The sequence below is a fragment of the Pagrus pagrus genome (assembly GCF_965226575.1).
Source record: "Pagrus pagrus genome assembly, chromosome: 22".
Classification (NCBI taxonomy): domain Eukaryota; kingdom Metazoa; phylum Chordata; class Actinopteri; order Spariformes; family Sparidae; genus Pagrus; species Pagrus pagrus.
In genome coordinates, this window is record NC_140204.1 from 13,021,345 (window position 1) to 13,028,489 (window position 7,145).

Consider the following 7,145-nt stretch of genomic DNA (forward strand, 5'->3'; position numbering starts at 1 on the left):
TGTCAAGCAAGCAGTTGTGGCTTCAGGGGTTCAGTAAAGGACTCTTACCCAGGAGAGTGAGGTTCACAACAGAAATACATGGTTAGGTTTAGGAATCTAAAATACTAAGTCAGGTTTAGGAAACAACAATTCTTGGTTAGGTTTAAGTAACAAATGTACTTGGGTAGGTTTTGGTCCTATTTTAACCCAAACCACGGGTTAAAAAAGACTCTTTTACAACATTTTATATGTGTTACATAGGATAATTTCTGCCATATGCATATATTGCTTGTCTTTTCCTCCGAAGCTGTGACATTACAAACTCATGATTGGCCAGTTGCAACGGAGCAACATTAATTATGACACCAACAAGGAAATATCAGATCATGCTAGATGTAAACATTAGTGGCATCCGATTGGCTGAGCTGTTAGATAACATAGTCAGCTACCCTCTTGTCCATGAGTAGATGCACACCAATAGTGTCATTATTAAAGCCATTAGATTGTGCAATCAAAGTTTGCTTCATAATGATAAGTTACAGCACAAAAACTTGTCTAGTGCCAGTTTAACCTATAGAAATGATGGCTAAAACTACAAAAAAAACAAACTGAAATTTCCTTGAAAGAGGTTCAGAAACCCTTGACTGCATTTGCATTTACCTGTGTTCCTGCATGAGCGTCCCAATAAAGGATAAAGGAAATTTTAGACTCTTCTCATAATGTATAGTGACCTCTGGATGGAAAGTGAGAGTTGGTGAGTGTTGCACAAACATCCTGATATGTATAGGTCACCTATTCTACATGTAACTCTAGCTCAGGTGTCCATTTCCCCTATCTCGCTGTGCATCTGTAACTGGAAGACGGACACGCTTCTTCCACATTCCCCCGACCCCTGTGCTACCGCCGAACACGGCGATGATTGTTTTTGAGAGTTAAACTGCAAAAGGTAGACAGTTGGCACGTGAAAATGTCATCACTGTAAAACTCCCCCCACTTGGAAATGGGAAAGTAGGGGAGGCGGGGGACGCAGCAAGCCAAAAGGCCATTAAAATCTGCGATCATTTATTTCCACTCCCTCGTCTAATCCATCTCTCTGGGGAATGGTTCTGTCCTTATCCACCCAAGGCTACCAATCTATTCTCCTGTCTGTCTCCATGCATCAGAATGAACCTGTGAAACAGTCAGACATGCTCTCTTTTCTCTTTTACCCCTTCCTCTTCTTCTGTCTCTGTCTCTCGCTGGCTCGACCCCTTTTCTGATTTGTTTCTTTTTATCTCTCCTCCTACTCTCTCCCCCTCTGATTGCTCCTGTGTCTCTCTGTTCTCACCTTTCCTCTCCCCCAGCGCCTGTTCCTTCCTCCCCTCTCTTCCTCTCTCCATTTCACTGTGTCAGAAACGTCTACACGAATCCAATTCAAATCATATCCAGAAAAGAGAGAGCAACAACAAGACTTTGTCAATGGCAATTTAATCCACGGTGAGCAAGGTGTATGTAATGCTGTGCATGTTCCAGGAAGCTGTCTGATTGCATTTGGATTTGTGCAGATCTGGTTGCTGCTCACTTGCAGAGAGAGGAGAAATTACCCAGAAAGCGACGGCTGACTCATTTTTCACAATGTACTTTAATTTCTCTTCTTTGATTTTTATGGTATTTGTGCGGATTTCTTTCAGAGAGGATGTTTATTTAAGTTTTGATGGATTTGTTTTGCTCAAAAAATGGGTGTACTTGTGTGCAAAGGGGGGGAGGGCCTTCCCTCCCTCCCTCCCTAACCTTGTATTTTGGGAAGATTAGAATGAGGGGTCTGAAGCATGCAGCTCATCATTCACGGCCTCACTAGTCATGAAAAGCAAGAGAATAAAAGTAGTGCCTCAAACCAAGGTCCAATTCCCCATCAGGCCAGATCCCCAAGGTTAGCCACACCATTGCGCTGTCACGTCAAGAAATAAAAAACTCCCATCTGCCTCCCCGCCTGACACAAACGTCTTCTGCTAATGGCCGCCACAAAGTCCCACTAAACATCGAGTGAATATTTATAGACCATTAATAACCTATGTGTAAACCGCTAGTGTCACCAACCGGGTGAAGCAGATGATGGGGAATCATGGTCAGGGCATTAATATTGGCTCAGACTTCCCCAAAGGTAGATAAATGGGCCTTGGTATCTCGGACTGGTGTGCACATGGGATTGGCTGCCAGGAGTCCCAGACGGAGAGGTCCGTGATCTGAGCCCGTCCAAATTTCAGCGACATAATTGGTGTAATCGTGTGATGAATTGCAGCCATTTAGTGTTTTTTTTTCGCTATCTGCAAGCTTCAGCAATTTTCCTTATAAAGGTATATAAAGCTGAGTTCATCGGGCATCTTCTTAGAGTCGAGTTGGGAGAAGACCGGGGCGATGTTAAATATGTACAATTGGGCAAGTAATTAGATTAATAAGGCCTAAATGAGCTCCAGGCCAGGAACTGAAACCCAAAATCCCTCATCCTTTGAGAGTCTGGAGTGAAACACATTACAGTATCTGTTCAAAGTTTAAATGAAGCCTGAAAAAAGTTTCTTCGCTGTGGTTCCTCCGCTCGTTTCTTCCCCCGACAGACTTAAATTCCCCCCTGCTCATCTCTCTGTTCACCAGACTAAGAAAGAGATGTTCAGCAGAAGTAATAATGAAGCAAAACTTGTGAAGCTCTGCGAGGAGAAAAAAAAAAAATGAGATAAGAAAAAGCCCTTTAGGATTACTTAACTCTATTCAGTCTATGGCAGCGCAGGTTTCAAGTCGGATTTTCGTTGATTTGGGAAGTTACAGCATGATATAGATTCCTTTCTTTCCTGAAGCTTCTATTGATTAAAATGTATGGACCCACTATGCTGAATGCACAAACTCAGTTAGAGAGCGATCCAAAGGAAAGCCCGGGGAGGCTGCAGAATTTCCTTCTCTGTACAATAGTACAAGGTAGTAGGGAACAAGTTACGAACAAGACTAAGGCCTGGATTAGGCCTCGTTCAGACCAAGGTGATGTGGCGATAAGCGCAGGGTTGTGTGGCCGTGTGTGAGGACACAACTCAGAGTATCATTGTTTGGTCCTTGAATCTGGTTTCCACCTCCTGACTTGGGAGCAGCGACCCTTCTAGAGTCTTACTCCATCCACAACAGCGTACATTTAAGTATTAAAATCGTAGGCTATATTTATAATGTCATTTTATATGTTTTGTATATTTTATATATAAATTTAGTAAACCGCTTGAACAGCAATACTGTCATCCAGCCGGTCTGATCACCATCTTATGTGATTAGCCATCGCAGCTTCTTTTCTGGCAACCCCTTCAGTCACAGCCACAGCCTATACGTGCTACCAACACTTTCACAGCAGCTTTCCTGGAATGAATGGTAATCCTACTCCGTAACAGAGGCCGACACAGACAGCTATGGACATTCAAGAAAGTCTTGCTCATGCCCTGGAAAAGATTATCCTCAAAGGCCCCCATAGAATATTATTTGAAGGGTGAACCCAGCCCAGGACAGCTGGACTGGGTTCACCTGATGATGGTGGCCCTGGCTGGGGACAACAGGGACACGCGGTAGTTCTGTTCATACGTGTTTTGGAGTCCACTTGGAGGACGCGTTCCAACCATGCAGCTGTCAATACAGAGCCAATGTGTGATGTCTGTCTGATGACAAAATGTACATTATGCTGAGCCTTCTACACAAATGGATCCGAAAATGTTTAAAACTTTGGCTAAAGAAACTGCATCCAGCCTGGCTGTACTTAGGAACAATAGGGCTTTAAGCTAAATGCGAACATGCTTATATTTAGCGGATATGTTTACCATGTTCACCATCACATTTTAGCTTGTTAGCACTCTGGGCTTTACTCATTAGCACTAAACACAAAGTACAGCAGAGGCTATAGTTGTGCAGGTATTAAGTGATAAGCCAAAGTATTGATTGAATAAAAAATTGGACATGTTGATGGTGCTAGATGAAAGGTCACAGGATCAACTAAGTCAAGTTTCCCTGAGCGGGACATGAACAGCTGTAGAAAATTTAGTGGCAATCGATCCAGTAGCTGTTGAGACATTTCACGCCAAGACCACGAATGTCTTAGATCTTATTGAGCCATAAAAGATAAACGACAACTTCAACTTGGTGGTGGATGCACAGGAAAATGACCAAACTCATTCGGATTCATCCTCTGGCGACCGTGAACATCTGCACAAAATGTCATGACAACCAAACCAGTAGCTGTTGAGACATTTCAGTGTGGACAAAAGTGGCGGAGGGACAGACCAAAAAGCCATCCCTAGAGCCACACTGCAGGCACGGCTACAAAACAAATCATGTTTTCCTCAGATTTGGCACATTACCTCCATCCCTTTCACTCTTTAAGATTTAGCTGTTTTTAATTTTAATCAGGTTCTGCGTGCCAATTTCATTTCATTCTCTTTCACGGGCTAAAATGAACACCGGGGCATCCAACTTACAAATGTCAATCATGTCAGCGAATGCTACCACCCCCATTCAGGATTAGCATTCCTCCATCCTCAAATGCAAATGTTTGTCAACATGACTGACAGCAGCTCTTCTGATGGGGCTAATTCAAAAAGCTCGCTATTGAATTAGGCGAACTATCATTATATCACCAAAGGTGGGAGTATAATGAACCTTTTCACCTCCATTAAACCTGAAAATTGGTTGTAGAGGCTTTTATTCTCCAAACATCATAACTTAACTAGAACTTTTTGTAGCAGGGGAGAGGATTTTTATGTGGCTTTATATATTTTATATGGATCGCACACTTTAATTTCAGTTATTTCTACTCTCCTGATTTGATGGTGCAAGTTGAAATTGGGGTTATACTGTGGTCACATATATGAGCCCAGCATGAATTGTCTTTTGAAGATATATATATTTGTTCCGCCCCCGCTTGAAGGCTGCTTCTGCCCTATAGTGGAGTACAATGGGACAAATAGAGCTTTAGCCAGCATTAGAAACATGAAAGTACTGTAGGAGGGCCACTGCTCCTTGGGGGTCCCAGATTTCCTTCATGAATGCAAAACAATATAGCGCAGGCGTGTGTGTGTGTGTGTGTGTTAAGTGAAGTGGGGAGGGGGTGCTATAATCAAAGGCACCTCGTACTTCACCTCGTTTCCCTTCGTTTTTCCTCCTTCTTCTTCTTCTCTGACCTGACATGGATTAATTACAGCCCCGCACAATTTACACCCTGCTGGAACTGTGGCACAGAATAAAGAATGGTTGAAATGTGAGCCCGGTGACAGGGCGTTAGAATGCGGAATTGCTTTGTGCTGCACGTGCTGCACCTCTATTGCCTTTTGCAGGGGCTGTGTTTACGAGGCCCGACTCAGAGGTGAGCTCCCAGGCCTTAAAGTGACAAAATGCCCTCGCTTAGATCGAGACAGCCACAATGTTTTATGGACTACACAGGATCTGTTCCATTTTTGTCTTTCGCACGCTGCGTCTTGATCATATCAACCTTATCTTGAAATTACAGCATGCCTCTTAGGGTCTGTCGCTGCTGTAACACCATGCAACTTGTTTCTGAAATCCAACAGGGGGCCGACATCAAATGTGTGACATACCCGTGAAAAATTTCTGCTTATAAAACCTGTACTATGAGGCGTGCTTATTGGGAGGGCAGCATTAGTAGACACCTCAGCTAGAGTTGGCCTGGCGCTGCCAAGGAGGTGTCAGCAACAACTGGCAAAGCAGGCGCCATGCCAGCCCGGCTGGCCGCCCTGCCTATGAATGGTGCTTTTGTCAAAGGTGGCAGAGAGGACACTTGAGAGGGCCGCAATTAACACCGCCTAAAATTAGAACGCATGACCCCGTGCATCTGGTCCTTGAATAAAAGCCCTCCTCCATTTTTTTTTTTTTTTCATGAATACATTTTACACATACGAATAAGCAATAATTTTGACAACTTCGTGCACAGAACCGTGTACCCGGGGTCAAGCACGCATCAGAGACCGTTACCCAGTCAGCTCAGGTTAACTGGATGGGAGCAGTAGAGACGAGGGAAGCCATCTTGGCTCAAAGTGACCGGTGGATCAATGCACTAAAAGGCAGAGCCAAAGGTCGGGCTGCTCAGTGGCAGCTCGGGGATTCACTGTGACAGCCAACAGGACGGGGGAGAGCCACCACCTTCACATGACCACACACTCTTTAGCTACATACTTGGACTACAGACATCGCTCTTAACAATCCGCTACTCTTTTAAGTTGTTAAGCCAAAGTCATATTTTCATCTAACTAGATTCTGAAAATGTTTGTAAGACATTTAACACATTTGCTTCAAATTTTCTGTCAATTTCTGTCCATCTATCGGTGACCAAAGGGCTACGAATCCCCTTGAATTGAGAAGACACACTCAGAAAATATTAACATATTTTCCTCTCTTCTTAATACTCATCTCCCCACAAAGGCTACGTTGGCTCGAGCAGAGCAGTTAACTGGTCTGGACACCTGCTTTGAATACTACTTCTGTTGAGTGGCATACTTGGCAGACCACACCCGAGGCCGCGGCTTTTATAGCGGGCAAAGTGACAAAGGAACATCCTGTCCACAAGATGCAAACCTTCAACTCTCGAATTACGTTTGGCACGGTTGGCTTTAATCTTTACCTTGATTTGTTGCTTTACATTTCAACCCTCCTCTGACACGACGCCCTTTCATAATTTCCACCTCCATCATTTGTGTCTCTCTCTTTCTTCCTCTCGCCATCAGCCCTTCCCTCATTTTCCTCCTTTAGCGGACTATAATATCAAACTGTCGCACAAATCCAACTGTATTACAGATTTTCCGTGGGGTGTCTCGGTGCGTCTGGCAGTGAGATGCAGCCGTAGCAGGAAATAAACAGGATGCCCACCAATTTGAAAAGAGGGACGTTCCCCTGCTGTGCATTCAAATTGGTCCCACGCAATTTGACAGGCCACTGTCGCGTACGTCTGTGGGATTAAAAAGGCCCCAAGATGCTGCTTATTCTTGTCCGCTTGTTCGCAGGATATTTTCACTTCTCATCCAACGCTGTCACTAAACTACAGTCATGGCAGTTACAGAACTTCTGTCAGGACTGAACGCACTGACCCCTAAATCACCCCCTCTTCTCCATCGTTGTTGCTCCAAAACAATCAAGTTGGGAATCTATCACTTGGATTG